The sequence below is a fragment of the Ambystoma mexicanum genome, chromosome 9 (genome assembly GCF_040938575.1).
Source record: "Ambystoma mexicanum isolate Mex_15411 chromosome 9, UKY_AmexF1_1, whole genome shotgun sequence".
In the NCBI taxonomy this organism is placed as follows: Eukaryota; Metazoa; Chordata; class Amphibia; order Caudata; family Ambystomatidae; genus Ambystoma; species Ambystoma mexicanum.
In genome coordinates, this window is record NC_090931.1 from 280,493,617 (window position 1) to 280,519,648 (window position 26,032).

The 26,032-nt window shown below is 44.6% G+C and overlaps 1 protein-coding gene across 15 annotated transcripts in view; it reads left to right on the forward strand.

Annotated features, from left to right (window-relative positions):
* The window catches only part of MSI2 (musashi RNA binding protein 2), a 2,560,560-nt gene that overhangs the window by 1,602,444 nt on the left and 932,084 nt on the right, over positions 1-26,032 (forward strand). The gene's annotated exons all lie outside the window — the stretch shown is intronic.

Sequence of the window (26,032 nt, forward strand, 5' to 3'; positions counted from 1 at the left end):
ATTGCAATAATATCGACGAGAAGAATTAGCGAGCATCAAGCTCTGTCGAACATCGATTCCTGACTTTGCACAAGGATAAGGTTGTGCTTCACTCATCCTTCTTTCCTTCCAAAGATTGCCTCGGAGTTCCACGTAAATCAGTCGATATCCCTACCGGTTTTCTTTCCAACACCTGTCTCGGATGCAGAAAGGATTCTACATCACCTGGATGTCAGAAGAGCTCTGAAGTTTTACCTTGACAGAACAAGTGAGCTTAGAAGCTGCTCTCAACTGTTACTTTCAGGGACGCAAAAGAGAAACCGGCTTCAAAACCGTCCATCTCCCGCTGGATCGCTTCATGCATCTTAGAGACATATACAATCCAAGGCCTTCATCCCCCCAAGGGGCGTTCATGTGCATTTGGTCCGTGGCAAAGCGGCTACTGTTGCCTTCCAGAAATATATTCCTTGGGAGTCCATAGCCAAGGCTGCTACATGGGCATATCCCTCTGCTTTTTGCACACTGTTGTCTTGACCTGAACTCCTGGGCTGATGCCCAGTTCGGCCAGGCAGTTCTTTAGAACCTGTTCCAGTAGGGGAAATTTCCATCCTCCCGTTTCTTTGGTCGGTGTTTAGGAATCTCCCAAAAGTATGGAGGAAAGGGGACAGGACCTAGGAGTAGAACAAAGTTACTCACTGAAGTGACTACCTTACTCCTAGTCCATACTCCCCTTTCCTCCATATGGCCGCCCGCTGTCCCCTCTAAAAAAGTTTCCTCTATTTTGCTAATGATCCTTCCACTTTAGCAATAGAAAAGAACTGAAGGGCTGTATGTGGGGCAGAGCTCAGGAAGGTGGGGGGCTACGGTCATGTGCTGTGGCCCTACGTAAAAATGAAGGGACACATTTATTTTTGATGCTTCAAAAGTGCTCAGGTCCAGTCCCGATGGACAGAATGCCTCAAAAGTATGGGGTAAAGGGGACTATTGACTAGGAGTAAGGTAGTCACTACAGTGAGTAACTTTGTTACAATTTTACATGGCACCTAATGCATGCTCATGTTAAACCTGTTGTGGTTCAATCAAGTTGCAATTAAAAGGCTTGACTTAGGAAGGCAACCATGTTATATAAATGCTAAAAAATAAAACTACACTTAATGTACTATTTATTTATTTTACTTGTTCTAAAAACACAATTTATGACCGTATCACAAACTCCAAAATGTGTATTGCTACTACCACCATGTGCTATTAGCTTTATAGATCTCGGGAGGAGTCATTATCCTGCAATACCGACCCCTCCTTCGTCCCATAAGTCTATATCAATTTCCACATCCAATGTGCTGCAGTGAGAGAAGAACTGGGTAGGTTTGACTTAAGGAGTCTAGCTGCAGGGAGTTATCTTGTTTAGTAATATCCGGGTACTTGGTTGGACACTGTTTCTAAGCAAATTGGGGTTTTTAAAAAGCAAACCTCTAGACGCTACCATTTGTCGTTCTGCTTGCCTCAGCCCTGAAACGTGTGTCTCCCTCCCTTATCCCTGTCGCGCTGCCTCAACCCAGCAACCCCTCAAACCACTGACTGTCGTGGTCTGATACAACTTTGGTCAGTCTGTCTGCCCTGCCCCTTCCACGATGGCCACCGTGGAAAGGGAGCTGCGATTCAGTACTTACCTTCTTTTTCTATGGTGGCCATTTTAAACATCCTGGGCAACACACTGCAGGGCTAGTGGTTAAAGCAGCCCCCCGCAAGCCGCCTTCATTTCTTTATGGCTGGCTTTGCCTTCACTGACAATTTCCAGATGTACAGAAAGTGTTTATTTGTTGCCAATACATTAGGCATAATTAATCGACTGCATGCATTACCAAGTGTGCTGCATGCGACTCACTAATGTATTCACCAATTGGCTGTGCAAAAGCATGCTATTCCGCTTCTTTCACTAACTTTTGGTGACAAGTTGCAGACCAGTCATTGCACCAAATTGAACAGCACATTGATAAAGGTGTGGCGCAGCTGTGTTCCATGACTTAAGGAATATGAGTTCTATGGCTTAGTTAATCTGTAAGCGGTAGTAGGGGACCTTTTCCAAGAACAATATACACGGGTTGAATCAAACGGATAGGCCTGCACCTACCCAGTAGGTCAGGTTATAACTGCTCCCGGTTTGCAGGATGCTCTCAAGCTTTCCTGAGTTCTGCCAAATGGAGTAGCATGGGACAGAGTATTAGTGTTTTTCCACAAATGTAGAAGTTTTAAAGATAAAGGTGCACAATTCAAATAAATTTGAAATAAAATGATGGCAAAATTAGTAGGTTGCATTTATATGCCTTGCAGAATGATGACCTCAGATTACCACTCTCGACGCATTGGCAGGAAAATCACCAAATGGATGATAAAGCTGGAATTCGATTTGCTGGGTTGAAATTGGCATATCCAAAAACCAGAGGGAGGAGACAGAGAAAAGTATCTAAGACTGGGGCAAGAATGATCCGTCAATATCGGACAATTGGGAACAGTCTGATCACAGACCATGAAATAGGGGTCTTTTTGGGAGAATATGTATAACGGAACAGGTTTGTGAAGAGTAAGATCTGAGTAATCAGAATGATTGGCATTCTGAGTAATATTTGTTGGTAAAATTGTCAAGGAAAGGGGTAATAATCGACCTGCAGAGGCCAGAACTAAATTGTGCCCTTGAATAGAGCTAGCAAGAGTAGATATTCTTGTTTCGACCAGTAATTAACAAATCTATCCATGAGCTTGAAGACATGTGGCTTACAATAAGGATGACTGGAGCTTTGGCACCAGTGCTACTTTACTAAATAGGTTACATCTTGTGATCTAGGGGATAATAATCTCAGTGCTAAGCAGTTGCTTAGTTTAGATAATGAAATTGATCATTTCGGAGTTAGAGCAACAATTAGCAACATGATTTTGCGAAAACACCCTCAAGGTATGAGGCTGACAAATGAATGTTAGAGATGGAACACAGAATATGGAAGTGACTTTCACTATAATCGCCAAAACTAAGAGATAACAAGAGGTTTACCATTAGTAAAGGTTGGGAAGTGCAACACTAACCTTTGCCCCAGCTATGGTCTAGAATGATAAAGGATTGCTGGTTGGGGCAATGCGCGAGACACTTTCGGCATGACTGGTCTGAATTCTGGGAATGAGCGTTTGAAGTTGCATGGCCAAACGTGGGACACAGTGAGCAGGATGTGGGATAAGGCTAATTTAACTAGGATCCCCTACATTTATTTAATCGACTGATACTGAAAATAGCAAACTAATTTTTAAGTTTAAAAGAAAGGGTACAATCTATCCTTAATAAATATTCATTAAGATAATTAGTGCAATAATAGCACTATGACAACACTCGCAAATAAGTGGATAACTTCAATAAAGGGGTTAACTTGGAGTTTATTATAGAGGCACTCATTAGGAGTCATCAGTGCTGCATTAAACTATAAACATAACCTCCTTTTGAGAACAGAGCAGATAACGCTGATAATGGTTTGTTTAGTTATTGAAATCAACGTGGAACGTCACACGTTGTCTGTATATGTAAAACATTTTTTTCTTTCAAATGGGTGCTACAAGCTGCCACGCAGAACGCATCAGAAGATCCTGAAAAGGTCTTATTTTAGGAGATGCAATATTTTCAATTGTGGGATGATATATATATATTTTTAAAAACGACATGTAGCTGGTGCTTAAGGGACAGAAAACCGCTTGCTTCCTTCAATATATAGAAAAACACACACACTTTTGCTACGGGTGTAACACTACAAAAAACCATAGAGAGCGTGTGTACAATTGCCCAAGCACACAAGACCCTGCTACCTCTTTGTTAAAATTAAATGGTCTTTATTTTAACTTCAATCTGGAACACACAATATAATGCGCGCAGGGGCAAATAATGCTGCTACTCACATGAGCAGAAGGTATGTGGTGTCGTATTTTGAAGTATTAGATGTAAATGGCACACGTCCTAATTTAAATAAATTAGGAGGTAAATTGCACAGCATTTTATCTTTATTGATCCTATCTTGAATTAGGTTGGAATGAAATATGAACATATGCTACCTTTCAAATAACTGATTGGAATAAGCTGAACAAGAATAATTTGGTAATTATGTGATATGGTTATCAATAAGTCTGCAATACATACACATTGGTGATTAAATTACTATGTTAGTGGTGAAGGTTGTTACCAACACAGACGCAAACAGCACAAGTCATCAAATAAGGGGTTCTTCCAGTCCTCCTCCCAGGCACCTGCCTCAGAGGGAAAGAAAGTGACCGTACCACCCAGATCCACAGGTCTCCAGTGGGGGGGAGGGGTCAGGTTTGCCCTTCACTTTCATTCCTGGCAGGCAAGGTTCTCCTACCCGTGGATTCTCTGTGTGGTGTAAGGTTTGGAGGGCTGTGGAGCATGGGCATACCCAGAAAATACATTTCTCAGGGAGCCCGGCGGCAGCGTGCATACTGCACATGCCACCCGAGCTTGAAAAGACGCTCACCTGCTCATGCTCGTTGTCGATTGTTTTCGACCTTCAAGGGCTAGGTGTGGCATGGTGAGCCTGGAGAGGACAAGACAGGTTTGGAGAGGAACGAGGCGGACAGCCATTGCAGTGATCCCTCAAAGTGTTTGTGTCCCTAGGCCGCGGTGGTGTACGCAGTGCTACCTACCAGAGCATGTTATTGCCCTCAGCTACTCACTCAGGGTCGCTGCATGGCGCTCCAGAGCCAAAGATAAGCACAAGTCCTGAATGTAAAGCCAGAGTGTGTGGGCTGGATAGGATTGGCTTCATGTGTGACCAGTGTTTACGAAACAAACTCTGTGAAAGAACAGAGTTACGTCATGTGCATTTATTTGTGAACTTTTCTTCCAATGCTGGGTTGGTCATCAGGAAGGTCTGACACAGGTTAACTGAACAGGACAAAATTGCAGAGCCTATGAAATTGTACAGTGGCTGGGAAAAACTCCCAGCGGGGTGATTCTCAGTATAATCCCTTTCCATCAGACAAGCCAGTAGGGGAAAGGATGGCAAGAATACTAATGCTGACTCATTCATGTTCATTTGTCACATGTGAATTGTGTTATCACGCATGGCTCAATGTGTGTTATGTGGCTACATCATATTAATTGTATGTGTTTACATGTTTAGCGAAGTCAGAAGGCACACAGGTAGCAGGACAGGTTTGTAAGTGTTAGGCATCCGACTCAAGCAGGAGAGGTTCTAGACTATCTGGTATTTGCATGATATGGTATCCATCTTGGCATCCCTAAACTTCTTTCCAGGGATCCTAATCTCCCTCTACCCATCTGCAACCTCTTCCCCTCCATCATCCCCCCCCCGGCTGTCTTGTGGTGACCTGTTTATACGCATCAGGGACCCGTGCACAACTAAGGTGGGGGAGTCGTCCTCCCTTTGCCTTCCTTGGTGGGAGTGGGGTTGTGGATACCCCTTCAGGTGTGACACGTGGTTTCCTCGGGCCTCCGCCTGCCAATGCCTCCATTTCCTCTTTCCTCCCCCCTACAATCTCACAGATTGGTACAGCAACTCCGCTGGCGGAGATCCGCTCACTCATGGCGAGTCAGGCGGTGGAGGAGGTTCCAGTCTTGCAACGAGGTATGGGCTTCTATTCCCGCATCTTCGCCATACAGAAAAAGAACCTTCCACTTGGAGGACAAGATCAAGGCAATCAAGACGGCCATGGGCCATTTTTTCAGCAGACAGTAACCTCAGCGGGATGGTACCAGCACCTGCTAGGCATAATGGCTGCTTCTCTCCTGGCGGTGGCACACACGAGGCTCAAAATAAGGAGGTTGCAGCTATATTTCTCAGCCTCCTGGAATCAGGAAACTGACTCTGTCATCCCCAGTCAGCATACTGCGACACCTTCACCAGAACCTCTCATGGTGGAGGACAGACGCCAACCTATTAATGGGTAGGCCGTTCAGGCAGCTGCCCCTGGAGCTCACCATTACCATAGACCTGTCCCTAGAGCAGAAGTCTTCAAACTGTGGGGCGCGCACCCTCAGGGGGGGCGCGGCCGCATCCCAAGGGGGGGGCGCCAGAGCCCTTCATGAAATGTACAAAAAATAAAAATAAACATTTATTTCAGATTGGAGGAAATGGGAAGGGGCAGCTCATATGGTCAGACTGGACCATGAAACTGTCTTAGGCACCAATGAAAAAATGGCAAGCAGTTGCAAATGGATATGCAGTCCTTTAGTCACAGACTGTTTGATTAGTACCCAAGTGGTTGTTTTATGTTCAAATGTAAACAAATGGTGATATTTAAAGAATATTTATTCAGCAACAGTGGTCAAATCTACTAGCTGCATAGTGAAGTAACTCCTCAAACTGGCCCACATTGGCCAAAAAAGTGGCCAATTTTGACTGGCCTACACTAGCATTTTGCATTTTTGGTACGGTCATCGCCCTTTTGCCCTATAGGCCAGTCCAAGCCTGCCACCTCATCCATAATGGGTGAGGGGGCGCCCACCCACTGGCCACCTCAACCATTATGGAGGAGCCGAGGAGCCAGCCTAGTGAAACACTGGGCACTCCCTCAGCTGCGTTTTCCAGCTGAGGGAGTGCTCCTGGGCTGACTGAACTGTCAAAGGGAAACGCTGTTTGCCTTTGACAGTTAATTTCCCCAGCCACACATGATCACTGAGCCATGCAACGCTGGGGGTGTTTTGCTTCGCCAGCCTTGCATAGCTCATTGGAAATGTTGGCTGGGGCACTGCACATACGGGCAGAGCACCCTGGAGCGGGGCATTTTAGCAACCACGCGCAGGCCCCTGTAGAAGGTACGTTTATGGTGATTTATTTTTTATTTAAATGTGTATGGATGTGTGTATGCTTGTGTTATGGGACTGTGGTGGGAGCAGGATGGGCGGCCGCACTTGGATAGTGGTGGGAGTAGGGTGGGGAGAGCCCAGGGTCTGTACTGGGAATAGGGTTCAGTGACAGCACGCAAAAGTTTATAGCGATTTCTACATACTGTTCATCTGGCACTTTTGGGGGGGCCCGGCCTGCCCAAACTTTGCTCAGGGGGGGCCCAGGCCAAAAAAGTTTGAAGACCACTGCCCTAGAGGGATGGGGCGCTACCCTGGATAACCACAGTGTCCATGGAGTCTGGTCATGGCAGGAACAGCTGGAACACATCAACTGGCTCAAGATGATGGCTTCTGGCTGGCTCTCAAAGCGTTCCTCCCCGTTGTCAACATGTCGGTGTGCATGGAGACTGCTATATATGCATGTATTACATCAACACACAGGGAAGTACCAGGTCTCCTCCCCTCTGCAGTCTGTCGATCGACATATGGGCTTGCGCTCTGGTGAAAAACATTTACCTATCGGCAGTCCACCTCCCGACGGAATCCAACTTGAAGCCGGACAGGCTCAACAGGATAGGGGTCAACAACTACGAATGGCTGTTTTAACGAGGATGTTCTGGGAGAGATCAGATGGGGAACCCGCTGGAGGACCTATTCGCGACCAGGAGCAACAGGAAATGTCACCAGTTTGCGTCCTGACTGGGTCAAGGCATGGGCTCTCTGGGGGGCACTTTGCAGATTCAATGGAACATGAGCGCATATGCCCTTCCCCCTCTCTGTTGATCCACAGGGTCATCTGCAAGGTAAAGGAATCAGAGGCTTCGGTTCATCCTGATAGTGCAATGGTGGCTGTCGGATCAGCCTCTCGTCCCCCTTCTGGTGGGTCCAGCCCCCTACTATCCCAGCAGGGAGGCACAGTGGTTCACCCCGCAGAAGTTAGCCCTGGCAGCATAGTTCCTGAACAAGTCACTCTGAAACATCTGCACCTGTCACAGGACAACTTGGCTATAATTCAGGGGGCCAGAAGCAGCACCACAAGGAGTCAGTTCAGAAGCAAATGAACCAAGTTCTGTCAATGGGCCAAGGCAAACAAGATGGATCCTCTGGCATGTTCACTGGATGATGCATTATCTTTCTCTGTGCATCTGGCTCGTTCCTGGGTGCAGGTAAAACACCTGTCGTACGTATCTGGTGGCCATAGGGGCCTACAAAAACTCTGGCGATTAACATGTTTTCCTCCTCCAATCCGGTGGTAAAAAAAGCACTTGGTGGGCCTGACCAGAATGTATCCCTCGGTCAAGCGCCCACATCCAGTCTGGGACCTTAACCTGGTGCAGGGAGCCCTGGCCCACAAGCCTTTTCAGCCCATGGCGTTGGTGGATATCAAGCTGGTTACTGTTAAGACTGATCTCCTGCTTAGCCTTACATCAGCGCACAGGATCAGTGAGATACAGGCGCTGGTGGCTTCAGAGCCGGACACCACATTTCACCAGGACAAGGTGGTGCTTATGGCGCACCCTTAATTTCTCCCTAAGGTGGTAGCATGCTTTCACCTTAACAAGGAGATTGTACTGCCAACTTTCTTTACGGACCCAAAGGATGATGCTCAAAGTATTGCACTGTCTGAGTGTCAGGCGTGCTCTAAGATTTTGCCTGGACAGGACAAAGGAGCTTCAGTAAATCAGATGCCTTGTTCATCACTTTTGGCAGGTCAAAACCAGGCTGTCAATCCTCCAAGGCTTCAAAAGCAAGGTGAATGATGAAGGCCATCAAGGAGGAGTATGAAGGGCAGCACCGGTTTTTGCCAGCCAACATGCATGCCCATGCCATTAGAGCCAAGGCCACAGCTGTGGCCTTCCAGAGACATGTGCCATGGCAGACGATCAGCAAGGCGGCTACTTGGGCTTCCCCATCTGCCTTTTGCAACCACTACTGCTTGAATGCCAGCGCCATATCTGATGCAGCATTTGGCCAGGCAGTTCTGAAGAACTTGTTTTCTTAGAGAGGCAACTCCCGTCCCCTCGGCTGCTTTCAGTTGTAATCGCCCATACAGTATGGAGGAAAGGGACGGGATGTAGGAGTAGTTGTTACTCACTGTAGTGAATAACGTACTCATAGTCCATAGTCCCCTTTCCTCCAATAGTCCCACTATCCTCCCACTTAACTTAATAAACCTGTGTCATTAAGAAATTATAATATTGTTGACGTGTCAAAGGGGAATGAGGCATGGTGCCGGTTGGCGGAGTCAAGGGAGCACCTGGTCCCGGGGCTGCACATATCTAAATTTAAAGGGGAATACAAGTTTTTCTGGCGAAAAAGGTTCCGTTTCCTGTCCCTGTCGAGGGACGCGCATACATTATAGAGGAAAGGGGACTATGGAATATTAGTATGTTGGTCACTATGGTGAGTAACCAATGATTTCAAATAAAGTGGGACCTGGTAAGCAGAAGAAAAAGAAATGGATCTATACCTGCAAAAATCAAAACGTCTGTTGAAGCACATACTGCTCAATGGCCTGTGCTTTGCTTTATTTTTTTTATTTTTTTTAATTGGTTTATACAAACCTTTAAAACAGCAAAACAAAAGAAAACAAAGAACATTCTTCTCTCTCGTCAGATTACGGGCCTTGCGTCCACAGAAATATTAGTATTTTCACGTGTGCACCAAACATTACTACAGCATATGTTGCCTAGGCTCCTTGATTTACTGGTAATCATCACCCCCAAGTAGCGTAACCCTTCTGACTGCATCACCATCCCTAGTGTGAGAAACCCATGGCATTGCTCCCAGGTTATTCCCGGGGATCCTTTGTTCAGGTGGCCAGGTGAGGGCCATTGCTCTTGGATCCCAACCCTGGGGGCGGACAAGCGAGGGAAGATCACCTGGGCAGGTGGTCTGTGGAGACTGCTAGAGGAGCGCCCTTGGGTGAGACATGGTATCCCATTTTTTTGAATGCCCCCTACCAGATATCCCAGCAGTCTTAATGGGATGCTGTCACCAAAATACCATTCTGCCCCACCCCAGCACTTTGCCTTACGGCAAAGACTGAGAAAACAGGGGGACTCCAAATAACATCTAAAACCCAAAACAAATTTTACCTCTCCTTAACACTACAACTCCCATAATCCCATTCCTCCCTTGAAATCCACAAGGACCAGGAGACGAGGAAGAGGCAGATGAGTCATGAGGATTACCCATAGGAACCCATGGGCAATGGATTCCTAGGGGCAGTCTCAACGTTTACCCGTTAATTAGGTCAGGCAGGGAGGGACAACTATTTACACCCGACTCCAATTAACACTTGCCGGGAGTATAAAAGCAGCAGCCAGAAATGGCAATATGACCGTGTTGGGGATGCTGGAAGGTACTGGAGAGCAGGAGAGAGCCCATGTGAGCTGGAGAGATCCTAGGAGGTCTGGAGGAGAAGGAAATCGCCCAAACACTGGCCCTGCTACCAGAGAGAAGATTGCAGTGTGGAAGAGGAAACTGTCTCTCCAGAAGACACGATCAGGGGCTGCTGGGGTTGCCTAGCGGCACCAACAGTTAAACTCCTCCCCTGGACCAGGCAGGCGAACCTAGGTTTCTGAGGGGCAGATGGAGAGACCCTGATCTCCTACAGATATAACTTTTGGCTCCAGCAGCTCCCAAAGACAGACCGTTCCGTTTCGGGGGGCAACGAAGTGGGAGCAAAATTGTCCCAAATGCATTATGGGACTAGAAGTCCCAAAAACCTTGTTTGTGTTAAAAATTGTGACTTTTTGAAAAGGGGTCCGAGCCCGGCAGAGGGAGAACCTTGAACTACAAGAAAGTTCTGAGCCAGACAGAGTGAGGCACAGTAGTGAAAACTATAAGACGCCATCAAAACCTAAAGACCAGCTGCAGAGTGCTCTGGCGCCACGTGGGTGCACGTGTGAAAGATTCTGGCTGATCTCCCCTCCCCCACCCCACCCAATTTGTTTTGCGTAGAAACTACAAGGACCAGAAGGCCGTGTGAGAGCTAAAGGAGAGACCAGCTGCAGAGGGATCCGGCACCACCTGGGTGCTTACTCGAGTAGCAGCGAAAGCTTGCCTGGCAACATATTGGAAGAGGGAATAGTTGCCAAGATTGGTAGAATGGTCTAGGAAAGCCAGGGAATTCTACTTAATGGAAAAGATTATGGCACCACTCCACAGAGATAGTACAGGGGTGGAAGCGGAATGGTTGAGGGTTCATAGTGCATACAGGGTTTCACAGTTACATGACATAGTCATGGGTGTCTTTAGAAGACTCTGAGTAGCACAAGATAACGGTATACAGTAACTCCTCCCAAACTCCCGAGGTAATTACCCTCCCTGAGAGGAAGAGAAGGTTGACCAGATGGTGTTTCCACTTTAAGGACATATAGGGGGTTTAAATCTTCTTTGTAAATGTGACAAGGAGCCCATAGAGTGTTGAAGTATGTGTTTCTGTATTGGGGGAGGAGGGGCGGGAGTGGGGTTTCAATGTGGAAAGACAATGTGTTTGAGAATTAATTGGTAATATGCATTTGTGTCTTTCTATATATTACAAAAATCTAGAAAAATTAGAATTTAAAAAAAACCTAGTATAGTAACTTATGAAACGGGCCCGCTCTTGCCAAAAGTGGCCCATTTTGGCCAAAGAAAACTGGCCCAGAGGAAGAACCATGGGATGTCACTTCGGGCACTGCTCTGTAGGCCTGTACGAGTGCAGGTGCAGCCATTGAGTTCATGGCACAAAAAAACAGTTTGTGGGGATGGAATGGAGGGGAGAGGAAAAGTGAGGCACTTGAGAGATACCTGAAAGAAGTTGCAAGAGGAAAAGGTAGTTGAGGTTGGAACTCCTAAAACAATGGCAGCACGAATGAAGGCGAAAGGAGCTGGGTTGCTGGAACACTTCAAAAAGTGGGTTGTTTTGTTTTCCTCCATGCCATTCTACAGATCTGCAGCCTGCCACACCAATAAATCAGAAAGCTGTAAACCTCATCTTGTTGAAACTACTGCCGGTCTACCCAGCAGCTTACTGGGAGGATCTATTGAACAGTTCTCCAAGAGCCTTTGCTGGAATTCTGCACATCCTCGCCATTTGACGGGGTCTGTTTCAGTAGAGCGCAGGACTCCATCTTGTCCTGGCAAATCTCTAGAAAGATGCTCAGCCAAGAATGGCCAAGACTGGAGTTCGAGTAGACCTAGATTGAAACTCTTGCATGCTTTGCTTATTTAGAAATGTCTACTACCAGTGGTGTATTTAGGATTTCTGCTGCCCTAGGCCCAACTAACTGCATGCATCCCCCCTTTCCCGAACTTTAGTCCACCTGTGCCAGATCCTGCACCTTCGCCAGATTCCATCGCTTCATCAAACCTTGTCTGCCATGGCCAATCTCCACCCTTTCACCACCATCATGCCCCATTTTTGCTCCATACCAACATAAGGACATTTTTAAGGCTGATGGGATTTCTAATCCAAAGTCAAGGCTATTATCTTCTATGTTATGTAGATGAAAGAGTGTTTTGATGTCTCGACTGCCCAGAGATGGCAGTGTGTTCTACAGTCAGTTGAGTGCATTAGACGTACTTACTGAGGTCGACTTCCTACTTTCTATTAGTTCAGAGAACAATATTTTAATAAAAGTGAGCAGAACTTAAGCTGTCTGCCAACTGGACACAAGTGATTGAGGATTGGAACAAGGAATTTTGGTTTTAATATTAATATCTGGTTTCTCCCAAGTTGCCTGCTGTAAACCTAAGAGTACCACCTCCTGGTCTGTAATGTGAATACTTCTGGCAACATAACTACATTTTTACATGCAGTCTTGTTAAATGTTTTATATTTTACATATTAAATATATGCGAATAGCTCAAGAATGGCTTAAAAAATGTTTATTGAAGCATTTTTATTAAAAAATAACCGCCTCCTCATGGTTGCAGCTCTGGTGTTAGCAAAGGGCATGAATGAGATAAGGCAAGTTACCTGCTACAGCCCATGTACGTCCAACCCCTTGGGCTGGAACGCCATTAATAGATGACAACATCACAAGTGAAATTTGTAAGCTCTGCGTGAGCATACACACCTAAGTAGAGTAAAGACAATTGCAGAAGGTTCTTGGAACCTTTTGTCTGTGCATTCTCACGGTGGAGTAATGGATAAGGGCGACCTTGAACATTCATGCGTGGGAAGCAACAGCATTCCTCGTAGCTGTGCGGTGCAGTCAGTTTTTATAACAAATTAAGTGGTAGGTACTTTTGACATCATTGCTATTTGTGCCATTGTCCAAAATACCCAACAACCCCACAGGTAGAACTGAGTAGTGGGTCGGGCTTTGCAGCATAACATTACCTTTGTGTGTGGTTTAGGGTAAGTGTCTTGCCAGCTTACATTTGTGGTAATTTAAAGGTTTTGCTTAACGTTGGTTAGACTGTACAATAGAAAACAACATTTTGAGATTTGTGGTTTATAGATTTAGATTTCCTGCTGTTTGAGGAGTTGTTTTACAGGAAAAGAAAAGTCATACCTTCTGTTTAATATTTAGTTATTTAGTTCATGTAAAGGTTACTTATAAATATAACTCTTATGCATTGTGTGCCATACTTTGCAGTTCTACTGGTAGTACTGAGAGTGCAGCTGAATGTCATCAAAGACACATGATAAACCCATCAGGGATACCATGTGTCTGCTTAGTACTGGCTAGCTTCTCTAAAAATCGAGGAATGGTTATCTTGATGGGACACCTCAAACCTTTCTTCTTTACAGCTCTGTGAAACAGTGTGTACCTTTTAGCACACCGTTTTCTTCTCTCATATCCTTCTATGGCTTTGGCTATTATTTGACAGGCTTCTGGATGCACGTGCACATTTATGTACCATTTGCCATTTTAACTTCTGTACAATCTATTTCATATTTGCACCATATGGCCTCAGAAATGTGGGGTCCGGGAGGAAAAGTAGTGCTTGCTTCTGAACTTCATTTTTGTGGCCACCTGTGGAATCTCTGCTTGACTTGAGCATAGCCATGCGTTTAATATTGTAAAATGCTGTATCATTTTTAACCTTCACTTTTCTGGAGGGATAACACTCATGTTTGCATTGGTATAAAAAGTGCATGTCATGTGTATTTGAATATAAAAATGATTGCTTAATGCAGTGTATGTGTTGATTAGCACGAACCGGAATGACAATATGGAGTGGCACCAATAAACCCAATGAGGTTCTGGTCGTCTTGCATATAAAGCATTATTCTGGGAACATAGCAATGACAAAAGAGGTTTATATATGTCAGATATGTATGCGAGAGTTGCATGACTGAATTACTAAATACCTAATGGATGCTGGGTATGGTACACATTTCTTTATTAATCAAAAGTTATTTTAACAATACAGCATTTGTAAATATCAAGCATATAAACAAGTTTGGCCAGCAAAGACTTAAGCACTCCGAGTGCAGTGACTGCTAACAGCTTGAAATCACTCACACTTTGTTGTGGATCTACCAGATTCTAAGAAAAAACTTTAATTTAATAAAATGGCAAGTAAAATTCGATATACTGCTATTTAAATGTTTCCAGAGACAATCTGCCGCCCCCTGGCCTGGGCCTATTTGGCCATAATGTAAATACATCACTGCCTACTACTACTACTACCACCACCACCACCACCGCCACACAGGTCTGGATCAAGAAAGACAGGATCCCCAGAAAGTAGCCTGGAAACATTGTCCCGGTTTGTTACTTTCCAGACCATGCTACGGGCTAACAAAGTTGGGTGGCAGGATCTGTCCTATGAAGGCGATTCTAAAAAGGAACTGTGGACAGACTGCAGCTTGTTTGAGATCGCAACTCATCCACACTTCCTGTCAGCAATGGTCCGGTGCCCTCTTACTGACATGCGCTTCCAAAAAAGAACACACTGAATACCTGAGAATCTAGTGATGGAAAACCTAATATGGGTAGCGCCACACCTATGTGTTCCATGGCATTGACTTTGGACAGTAAAGCTCGCTGTAGCAATCGAGCAATGGCATTGCTTGAACAATGTGCGGCATGGCTGTTTTCAGCTAGGCACATAAGAGCCATGCTCAAATTCCAAAAATGCTTTGTATGGTAGCTACTGTAGATGGGTATATGACCACTTCATTACTCGGTGAAACAACTGGGAGTATGAGCATGGTAAACTCTTGCAGACAATCTCAACGGCACATTCATTGATGTGTATATTGTTCAGTTAGTGTTTTGGTTAAATGGCATCCGAGTGATCCGCCATTTTCTACATATCCATTGAAATGCTGTTGATTGTATTTTCAAGAGCTTGTGACTGTTCTACAAAAATGCCTGTTTCTTTGTTTTAAAGTACGACGTGTGGGCCTTGTTGTAAAAAGTATTTCAGTATAGTCTTGTATGGGGAATGTAGAAAATGTCCCCAATGACAAATTGCCCAGCATTGAACCTTTAAATATATTTGAGCACTATTAAGAAGAATACATATGTGTATGAATTATATGTGCATTGACAATGATGGAAGTGGTGTCCACCCTGCTTGGGATTGTTACGAACTCCAAGCATGACTGGTGTGTTGGTGCACTTCTACAGCATGGTTTGCAAAATGAGTTCCCTCTCGTTGCTAGAGATCGAGAAGCAGCTTCTGAGTAAGTAGTTTGTTGACGGGCAGATCAGAAAGATGTTCATTTAGTGGCATTGCAGACACATGAGGGCAAACCTCTCCCTAATCCGGTTTCCTACATGCAGAAGCGTTGTCTTCAAATATTTGAACTAAATGTTTTTTTCTTTTTTTCTTTCATATTGCCAATGACTTACCCAACATCGGCAGTCCAACCAGGTCTGCCTTGATCCACACAAAACCCAACATGAAATCCTGCAATCGAATATCAATGTATACTTGTATTATCTGAAACATCTCATCATGAAAACACAATAGATTAACATATACCAAATTATTTATTTCCTTCGATCTCCATAGCATAATTATACACATCTTAAATAAACGATCAATCCTTTGTTCCACATGTTAACCTGTTCATAAAAAGTTACCTCAACTTTCATTCCTCATTTTCACAAATGCTATTGTCCTTAGCATCATAATTCAGCTTTGATGTCCTACTGTTTAGGTGATGAGGAGCATCAAATTAAGAGCTGTGCTTTGAATGGCAAGACAATATATATTGCCTATGTCTTGTTAAAAGTCCAGTATGTTTAGTTTGGGCTAAGTGCCACCTATAAGCCAAAACGATTGCACTAGAGTACAGATAAGGAGCATTGGCATAGGAGGAAACAAAGCTTGTAGGTGCTTGGTTATTTGCCTACCCATGGACTGTCTATGGCCATGTCCACTCAATTCCTGCCCCTCCACGCCCAAAACACCTTCTTATAGGAACTTTACGTTTGCTTTAATCAAGCCTTCCCATCAAACTTTTCACTCAAAGTACCTGCCAGTGTTTTTTCATAGCAGTCTTCTGAGGTTTAATGGCTTAATTGGAGGTATTCACGCGCCACTGGTGTGATACAAATGTCTTTACCAGGTCTGCCTTGATCCACACAATGTTATAAGCACTATGGATGTCCTTCAGAAGTCCTATTAAAAACAAGCATTGCCAAAGCCGAGAGTTTTGGCTTGTGTATAAGTATTAGGCATTTGCCTGGTACTGTTAGTAGATGCCCAGGTACTTGCACCATTTTGCACCTGCTACCATCAATGACCATTTAATACCACTATGGCAGCGCCTGGCAAGGGCCTTTACCATGCCTACACAAAAGCCCAATCTGTTGGCATTGTCAATTTGCAAATGTGCAATTTTGCAGACTTTCTTGTCACTTTTAAATTCTGCACTAGAATTGACTGAAAGCCAAGCAGACCGGAGTTTGATATTGTGCAGTGGGTTTGATCTGTCCCTTTGTGTTTTTGCTGCTTTGTGAATTCTGCCCTCGTGATTCCAATTTAAATCGCACCTCTTTTGTGTCCGATGGGGTGAAGGGGTCAGAGGGGTCCAATTCTATCCATCCCGTGCTCTGGTCCAGTTTCCCCACCATGTGCACCTTGGTGCTAAACCGTGGCGGTGTTACATTTCCTGACATTTAGACAGGGCCTCTATCTTAATATGGTCACTGTCCATATTTGTATGGCCCTGGAAGATTTTCTCTTGCTTTTATTATAGGTAGTTCCGTCGTTCTCTGCTGACGGGTAAGGGGCCGCATGAGTTTTTGCGAGTACTCTGTGGCCGGGCAGAATGAATGCATCAATATTCAGAGCGTCGGCCGCCTGCCGGAAGTCTTCAGTGCGGTTTTATTTGGCAGAGCGTGGGCCCAGCAGCCCGAGCGCGCTGTATAGCTGACGGGCAGGCAGCAGGCATCAAACGGCCTTAAACTGGTCCAAGCGCGCGGACGCGCCTTCCTTTTGATGCGGATCTATGGAACGGAACGAGTATTGAGATCAGAGGCCTTCAACATTAATAGTGTCTTTAAAGGCACCGTGCTGTCCTGATGAGGTATTAGAGGAAGTAATGCAGGAAGAAAGGGGGCAGTTGCTTCCCCCGGATCTCGGCCGCCCGTTGGGGTTGAGCGCATCCGTGTGCTGAAGGACACGCGCGGACCTGCGCTGATCCACGGAGTGCTGATTACGAGGCCGACTGCCTTCCCGTGAGAGCGCAGCCTCTGGCCACCGTTTCCAGACCCCTGTAATATCCCCAACTACACTGCTTGTTTACTGAGAGGCAATCCTGAACCTCGAGTGGCACTGCGGGGTGGTGAACTCATCAACTTTCTAGTTAGAGGGAGAAAAACGATATTCTTCTAGCTTTCTGGTGTGTGTGTTGTAATTGTGTAGTCCTATTTCTTTTGGATCTCTTTCTGAAGCTGTGGCTGCATGCGGGATGCCCCCACACCTCCATCCTCCACAATACCTTTGGAGCTTTATAGCAGCCTTACAATGATGGCCGACCGTGAGGAAAGCGTGTTGTAACTGCGAGGACTAGGTGAAAGGCTCGTGAGTGCAAACACTTCTCATTTTGTTAAGTCAAAGCAAAACATGTCGTAAATGTTTCAATTTCTAGTTATTATTTCTGCTCATTGATCGGGCGCCTTTATCTTTAATTCAGTATGAGAAAACCAGGGCAAATATGAACAGGTTATTCTCCGCAATAATAAACATGCAGCACGTGTGCAGAAAGCTTTTCCCAGCTGGTAGTGGGATTGCTTTGTAGATGTACTATATGAGCAGCACACCTATGCCATTATTGCCACTCGAAGAACACACCGATGATGGCCTTGTCCAAATATTGTAAGTATGTGTCCCTGTAAAAAGACACCTGTGATGGCTTTGCATCAGCATTTTCCCCCGTAGGAAAAACCCCGTGATGGCTTTGCCTCGACATACCAGCAATTGCTCTTGTAGCATGTGTGATGCATTGCCAACCATGCCAGCATTTGCTCTAGTAGCATGTGTGATGCATTGCCAACCATGCCAACATTTGCTCTAGTAGCATGTGTGATGCATTGCCAACCATGCCAGCATTTGCTCTACTAGCGTATGTGATGCATTGCCAACCATGCCAGCATTTGCTCTAGTAAATGTACGTTCAAGTGATTTTCTCTGAGAGCATCATGCAAGTTAGAGTATGCAAACAATTACATTAAACATAGACATAGAAAGACTCTGTTCACCATAGGGAAAGGCTTTCTACTATGCCCATGATTAATGTTATTGTATACACCTTAACTTCGCGGTTTTCGGCATCCAGAGAACTTAAATAATGCCCATACACCAAGTAAATACATTTGAAAACGTGTTAAAGTTGGGCTTGGCATATTGCTACATTAAGATTAGACGTTAACATTGTAAAACAGACTTGAGTTCATTACGATCAACCAAAGTCTTTCTGTGTCTGTTTAATGTAATGGTATTCAAACCTTAATTTGTACACTATCTCATCCAGTTTACCGATTTCTACGTGCACATCCAGTGCAAGCAGCAGCTCCTTCATGGCCTCCTGGTGTATTCGCTTTACCCTTAAGATTCAATGGCAGCTGTGATTTTGCCATTCAATCCTTTGGCTGGGAGGTTTTTGAAATCCGCAGGTTGAACATACAACACCATGTAAGGGATTGCTGTAGTCTAGTTAAGCAGGCTTTCTGAAGCACTTGACAAAAATGCACCAGGTGTGATTGTTCAGTGATTTGACTATCAGAATAGACTATCAGTCTATTAATGTGTAGTGTATTGGTAGATGACTTTCGAGTCCCCCTCCCACCCGCAAATTATTCTAGTTTGCAATCTTGGTTATGAGAGACGATTGTTTCTATGTATACTGGATGACCGAGCACGTTTTTATTTTCTATCCCCTATAATAGACTTCATAATGAAATAATTCACTCAATATGTTAAGCGGTATTCATGTACTGTTTTGCATGGTCAACCTTGCTTTGCTGAACACACATTGAATCTACATATGCCATAATTCAAAGAGGATTTTCTAAAAATCCTAAAAAATGATTCTTAACAAATGTGTACGTTTAAGTAACCATATAAAACGTTCATAAACTGAGCATGTCATTGGAATGTTCACTGGAGAAGCCATTCAGAGTTCGCAGAATGCAGTCAAACTACTGTGATAGGACAGCCCTGAAATCTTTCAATGCACAGATTCTAGTAATGAGCAGAGAAAAGTGGCGCAGAGGAGGAAGGTGAAGCGAGTGGGAGAGACTTTATGGTGTGCGTGGTGCACACACTGTGATAGGAGTGCAAACAGGTTTAATGACCATGGAGATTGCAAATCAGATCCAAGTCAGACTCATTAGCTGGAAGTGCGGCAATAAAAAGCTTTATTGACTTCCTCCATGCCAAACGTGCATCTGTGATTAACACAAGTCACCAGACCTCCAGATAAGGTGGGTATTGGGCCTTTTTACACACAGAAATCTTGTCAATAAGGCCCTTTTAATTGTTGCTTGCGTACCACTTACACAGGCTATTTATGGCAGCACCCCCATAGATCATGGAGCTCACTGGTGACAGCCTGGCCAGCAGCAACTTGCAAATCCACTCTTTACTTTAGCAATCCACACAGTTCCTTGAAAGAAGCAACTAGGTGGAGTCCTGATCTGTAAACATTTTTTAATTCTCCCCTCTGTTAATGACTCTATCAAGATAATACTTTCTGAGTAACGGAAAAGGGAATTTGTGTTTTTGTTCACTTTGTTCAACTACCTGCATTTTGTAGGTTAGTGTTTTTAAAGCATCTTGAATCATGAGCATGCTTTTCACTTTAATTTAGGACACAGGTAGTATTGTGTAAAATGAAAGTTGTTTTAAACAAGGGCTGCATTTCTGCTTAATTTTCCTCAGTCTTAATCCGTTTTAGTAGAGGCAGCGCAGCAGCATGGACATTTCATGCTTTGTTTTCTTTTTCATCACAGAAGCACATCAATTTCATTCAGTGGCCTGGGGTTCTTGATCTCTTGAATGGAGCCTCCCAGTAATCGGTTATTTGGCTTTTATAAGCAGGAAAAGCTTTTTAGTTCTATATGAACCTGTGCTTTCTTTTTGTCTTAAGATTGCATGTGTTCGCATGCATGAAAGGGCACTATACATAGTTTGTTTTCTTGGAGCAACAAATAGCAAGGTACGTGGTCTGAACTTTCTCCCTTTCTAACCACCCACCGAAGCAGGTATAATGGATACAGGTAGAAGCAGTGCTGCATATATTTTCAGTGGCACAGATTGTACCAGTACCTCTCAACGGGACTGCTATATATTCAGGCAAAGTAGCCTAATTTATCAACGGAGCTGCTATACACGTGTCATGGTACAACACCAAATAGTCCCAGCAGGGCTGATTGCATCATGCCCACATTTACTAGCAGGACTGCTAGGTTTTTGGACATTACTTGAATTTCTTAACAAAGCTGCTCGTAAGAAAGCATAAACATGTTTTGGCATCTTGCAGCGAGCTAAAGTACTGAGCAAGAACAGTGTCTGATCTCTTCCCACCAACATCCGACAGTGTGAGAAGATGGCATTGCTGTCAAATACTTCAATCCCTTCTACTCGGTCTTGCGCTTTTCAAAACTTCTGCTTCTCCCATGTTCGATTACTGAGTCCCACTGCCAAAAGTCTAGCACATTTCAAAGCCTCTTGAATCACCTGACTCATGTAGGGTAGTCCAAACAGGCTGAGCGCTTTTGACAAGCCATTTATGTTTGGAAAGCCTCACTTGGAATTGCGAGTGCCCTAATCCTATGTGCCTTTCAATGTCAACAGCCTGTTGGGAAAAGCAGCTCAGTGGGCCAATAACCCTGCTGCAGAGATTGTGTAACCTGTTAGTTCAAATCTTGTTGATCGGTGAGTTAATGAATCTGCATCAGGGATATGCATTTAAGATGCAAGTAACATTCAATCGTAACAAAGTTGACTTAACCTTCGACTTATCCTTCAGTGATTCGGAACACACACATTTCATCCGGGATGCTCTACTTGTAATGGGTCAGAGAACACACACCTCATCAGGGCTGCTCTACCTGCGATTGCTCAGAACACTACTCTTCAGGACCGCTGTGCTTGTAATGGCTTAGAACACACCCCATCAGGGCTGCTATATTTGTGATGGCTCAGAAGAAGCACATCCCACAAGGACTATGTGTAATGGCTCAGAACCCACACCTCATTTGGGCTGCCATACTTGTAATGGCTCTGAACACGCACCTCATCAGGGCTGCTATACCTGTGATGGCTCAGAATAAACACCTAATCACGGCTGCTATACCTGTAATGGCTCAGAAGTAGAACATGCACATCCCATGATGACCACTGTACTTGTAATTGCTCAGAATAGACACCTCTCATTTGAGCTGCTATATTTGTAATGGCTCGGAACACAGCTCATATGGGCTCTTATACTTGTAATGGCATACCGTGTTGGTAAATAATCTGCATTCAGGTAAGTGCTGCATCTGATAAAACAAACCTCTAACTCTATAATTGCCAGCCTAATGGCCAAAAGAATGTTTGCACACATCTAAAAAGGAGCAACCAATGGTAAAGCTGCACTAGATTTATAAATGGAAAAGGCATTTTCAGCTTTTGGATATTTATTGCTGCTATGTTAAAAGACTAACAGAAAAACATGAGAGGAAAAGCAACTCTGAACCTAAGCAATACTGGCGAACAAAGGCGTGGCAGGGGTTGCAGGGGGCAAAGGGACTGAGAACATTCTAGACAGTCCAAAACAGGAATTTGAGCAACGGGAAGAGAGCAATGAGCTACATGATAGTGCAACAAAGAAAGTGAGAAGGGAAACAGAGTTAATAGGACCAACACATAACCGGAGAGGGGACAGAAGCAGAGCAAAAGAGACAGTAAAAAAACGGATCAACAGCAGGTGGGGAGAGATGAAATAAAAATGCAAGACTAGAGAAAGGTAGGCTGATAACGTAAGAGTGCAAGACAGATAATCAAAAGGAGTAGCAACCACAACCGAGAAAATGAAAACACAGGTCTAGCCAGAGTAATGACATGAGTGAGGAAGAGGAGTTATATCAACCGATACAGTGCAGTATAGGAGGGAAACAGCAACTTTAAAATGCAGAGATGGGAGAGGGAGAGAGAGAAACAGACCGCAAAACGTGGCATCGCAGCTCTTAAGGGTGAGAGGCAGAGGTCAGAAAGTGAGAGACAGGGAAAACAAAGTAGCAACGGGAAGGAGAGATGGATCAAAAACACTGAGTGGCTGTCAAGCCGGTAGTGCCAGGCAGCACAGTAGGCCTGAGAGGCAGAGAAGTGATGCTGGTAGAGTGAGGGACTTGATTTATGAATCACCCGATGTAACTAGCTGGCATCTGTAGCTTAACACAGTTTGTGCCCAAGTATCATGAAGATGAAGCTGGGTAGTATCCATCTACAAGGTTCTTGTGTGGGGAAAATGTTTCCCACAGGTGCAATACATTATTTAGAACCACTTTGAAATACAACTGTTTTGTCACTAATGTTTTTGAACAAAGTTTTAATTTTACTCACAAATCAGATAGTTGTCGGACACGTTTTACTCTCTTGCGAAGGAGGAAACTTGTTTTACTCTCTTGAAATTGGATTTAATCTCGCATTCTAAATATTGGGAGTAAAATATGCTCTCTAAAATCCTATCTGGAGCACTGCATACCAAATTCCATTTGTTCAATTAAGCTTATGAGTTGAACCAAAACAGATAGTAAATATGAGACGGCTTCTTCGGGTGAATCGATGCAAGACACTAGACGGTCCTTATTCAATTTGAACTCTTATCCACCAGTAAAGCCTGCAAAACTGCACCACATCGACAGGTTCTCCATTGGCTTCCTGGTACCTTAGTGGAGAAAAAAAAACAAAGCCTTGTGCACCATTCACAAGGCTTTTTGCAAATTGCAATCAAACTTCCTGCAGATCGTGCCCACTCATTTCAGCCTGAGCAGAAACACTAAACTCCACCAAATCTCAGACCATCTGCCAACAAATAATCAACAGTCAAAAATGGAGGTAAAGCCCTGTGCCTGAAAAGTCGAAAGCTCTGGGGTGCTTTTTATCGATATTTGAGAAACTAGTAAAATGACCTTCCCTTCAGAAAGATGCTGAAGACTGACATTTTCACAGAAGCATTTTACTGAGTGATCAGAACCTATAGTGAATTAATAAAGCCCCTTCATACAAAATCTAACCATACACTTTGTAAATGAGCCATTACCCTCACCACCCACCCCTCCACAGACCACCTAGTTTCCACCAGAATGTCAAACAGGCAGCATCCAGCACTTCTCTTTGGGTTCACATTCAGTGGTTTCCTCTGTCGAGGTTTGTCCTTTGATGCTTCCCCTTTGTCCTTTGGTGTTCTCTAGATTCCCGTTTTTCCTTCCACTGCCCCTCCATGAACACTCAATATCATTTGGGTTCTATCATTGCCCCTCCTTAATCTCGCAGTCTCTCTTTTGCATACTTAATCGTGGCACCCAGTGACTCTGCTTGACCTGACCACTTGGCATCACCCATCTGCCTCCTCTTTGCCTCACCTGGGCTCCTTATGTCAGGAAGGTGTGCTCCTGTCCTCCTTGATGCTCCTGAGAAGCTCTGGTGCTGACATAGTGCTCTGTGTTTCTTCCTGCATTCTCCTCGATCCTCTTGCTCAATCAAATCACCACAGCATACTTCGGCCACCTGCAACACTGGATTATGGTGACTCCTTCCTCTTGGCTCATCCGCGTTTTCTCCTGACTCTGGTGCCTCAGGCCGTCCCATCTGACTGTTGCCATGGAAGAAAGACTTCCAATACTTATGGAGGGTATTTCATTGCACCTTTGACACCTACACTAACATTAGTTTTAACTTCTGACCCCTTCCACATGCAACTTTTATCAGTTCTCCCTTCATGTCCTTTTTTGTTCGTTTTCTTCTTGTAAAACGGTGGCCAGAAGTTGTTGCAAGATATCAAATATGGCACTATAGAAATTGACCCAAGTATAAAAGTTCTTAACTAATCACATGTATTAAGGCAAACATTGTTTATGTATACAAACATTCAAATGATATGCCAACATACCAAAAATGATCAGAATAATGAGATCTAACTGATATTGCCTCTAAACTTCAGTTTAGTTTAGAGTTTTTCTCCCTTCTTCGGCCAGATTTTGCGGACAGGGAAGGCTCAAACTTCGCAAATGACATTAAAAGAAGCAGTCTTAATGATTTGTGGACATATCCAGCCAGTTTCACTATACTAGTTGCCCAAGTAGCAATGTTCTGCAAACCATTTTTATATATTGTCAGTGACACTCTTATTTGTGTTGTGGGGTATTGACTTAAAAAATTAGCACCATTTTCTTTTCAAATTAAAAAAATAACACTGAAAGTGGTGGTAATGTTGGAACACTCCACCCTTCATGTAGATGCCAGGCTATAATTGGAACAGCAGATGCCTATTCTATTTCTGCTCAATGTGTGTTACTTTTCTAGGGGAGAATAAACATTTGACATTTTGATAATGCCACATACACAAACACCACAATACATTTTCTGCAAAGCCAGTGTTGCTGTGTTTTTCCTTTTCAATTAATATGCATTAAACTATGGAGATTGTCAAACGTGTAGATGTGCCATACAACCCTACTAAGGGGTTGAGTTCTTTGAAAATTGTGTCCTCATCTTGCCTGATATCTCTTCTGCCTTTGACACTGTCAACCATGCCATCCTGCTAAATTGTCTCTGTGATAACCTGGGTATCACAGGTCAGGGCCCTGGCATGGCTGACTTACTTCTTCTGACCGACCCTTCCAGGCCCAACTTGGGTCCTTCCTCTCTGCTCTCTTTCTCTACCTGTGGTGTCCCCCAGGGGTCTAACCTCTCTCCCTGGCTGTTCAACCAATACCTGGCACTCCTTTGCCACCACATTGCCGCTCTCTGCCCCAACTTTCAGTGCTATGCAGATGACACTCAGCTAATTTTCAGGCTACCTTCAGCCACCTCTTCTCGGTCCCTCATCTCTGTCTGTCTGTGCAGGAGTGGTGTGCCGCCAGTGACCTTTGCCTTAATGCCAGTAAGACTGAGATTCTCCTCATCGGCACACCCACTTCCTCCTTTCCTGTAGTTCTCTGGCTGCCCTCTCTTGGCCCTCTTCCTGCTCCCACATGCAAGGCTAAAAACCTCGTAGTCATCTTCGACTTAACACTCTTTCTCTCTTCACATCTCTGACGTCTCTAAGAAGTCACACTACCAGCTTCACCTCCTCAGAGGTATTCTTCCTTTCCTCTCCTTCCCCCAGAAGCTCAGTGTCTCCAGAGCTCTAGTTCTCACTAGGCTGGACTATTACAACAGCCGCTTTCCAAATCTGCCTGCTTCTACTCTCCGCCCTGCAACTCAGGACTTCGAGATTTGTCCTTGGCCTCAAGCCCAGGGTTTGTATCTCTCCAGGACTGAAATCTCTGCACTGGCTCCCAGTGGCTGCGAGGATTACGTTTAAAACCATCTGCATCGTCCACAAGGCCTTCTAGGGCCTGGGGGCCCCTCAATACCTTCAACTCTCTCCTCCTATATATCTTCCTTCTCAAGCCCTTTGCTCATCCGCCTCCAACTCCCTCAGGATCAGCCGCTTCTCCAAGCAACGAGTTGGCGGTAGATCTCTCTCTTCGGCTGGGGCCTCCTTCTCAAACAGCCTCCCTGAAACTTGAGGAGAACCATCTT